Source organism: Astatotilapia calliptera, chromosome 15 (genome assembly GCF_900246225.1).
Source record: "Astatotilapia calliptera chromosome 15, fAstCal1.2, whole genome shotgun sequence".
Classification (NCBI taxonomy): domain Eukaryota; kingdom Metazoa; phylum Chordata; class Actinopteri; order Cichliformes; family Cichlidae; genus Astatotilapia; species Astatotilapia calliptera.
The window spans coordinates 36,476,981-36,478,010 of NC_039316.1; the positions used below are offsets into that span (position 1 = coordinate 36,476,981).

The window sequence follows — 1,030 nt, forward strand, 5'->3', positions numbered from 1 at the left end:
ATCTTATCTTAGGTTACAATTAAATTAGCGTGACCAATTATGCAAATTAGGCGATGACATCATTTGGCGACTTCTAGCGACTTTTAGGACAACCAATAGCGATTTTCCTTACTGAGGAGTTGGCAACACTGGTATCAGGGGCAGTCCAGAGTTCAGAATCTTGCCCAAGGATGCTTCAACATACAGACTAGAGGAGGTAGGGATCAAACTGCCAACCTTCTAATTAGTCGACAACCTGGTCTTCCTCTTGAGCCACAGCCACCCCTAAATTTGTAAACGTGTCACGATTTTACGTGTCATCCTTGCACATGGACCATGCTAATCTTCTCTGTACTATTTCCAGTTTAGTGTATGCACTTGGCAAAGCAAGCACATCCACTGCTTACTTAAAACCCACCTTGGCCCATCTTGGTGTTTTGACACTAGATGTGAGTGAGCAATGGCTCTAAAAAAGCAAGGACCACTGCACACTCACTCACAAGCTAGCAAATAATGAGTCTGATGGGGAACATAATTTGCAAAATTTCATGTAATCTCTTCAACTTTAAGTAACTGAACCCAAAAACTTTTATATACAGTCTATGAGGTGAGTGCATAGCCATTGGATAGGATACAGTAACCAATAACTGTAAGAGTCAGGGCTAGTGTTACGAATTATGGCTTCACACTCTGATTACACCCTGTTTAACAGAGGCACATAATCACATTACATTTTTCAGTAATGTAGTACTATATTACCTAGGATTACCTTACTTTGGTAATCAGATTACAATTACTAAACAAAGAAATATCTACTTTCATGAGGTCTTTGGCTAACTGCATTTTGGCCAAAGAGGAAAAAAAAGAAATCAAATGTCCTTTTTTAATGCATGATTGTGCAACAATTGCTTGAACACAGTTCATATGGTTCGCGACGCTGGAAGAGTGGTTACATTACTGTAAATTTATTGAATTAAAGCACAAGACTCACTGACAGCAAAGTGCAAACTCCATCCAGGCCAGAAACAACTATCCGCTGCTGTGAACATAA

At 39.6% G+C, this 1,030-nt stretch overlaps 1 non-coding gene across 1 annotated transcript; it reads right to left on the minus strand.

Annotated features, from left to right (window-relative positions):
• Positions 1-265: 265 nt before the first annotated feature.
• On the minus strand, positions 266-371 carry LOC113007199 (U6 spliceosomal RNA). The gene has a single exon (XR_003269878.1). It is a non-coding gene; the product is annotated as a U6 spliceosomal RNA (small nuclear RNA).
• Positions 372-1,030: the final 659 nt, after the last annotated feature.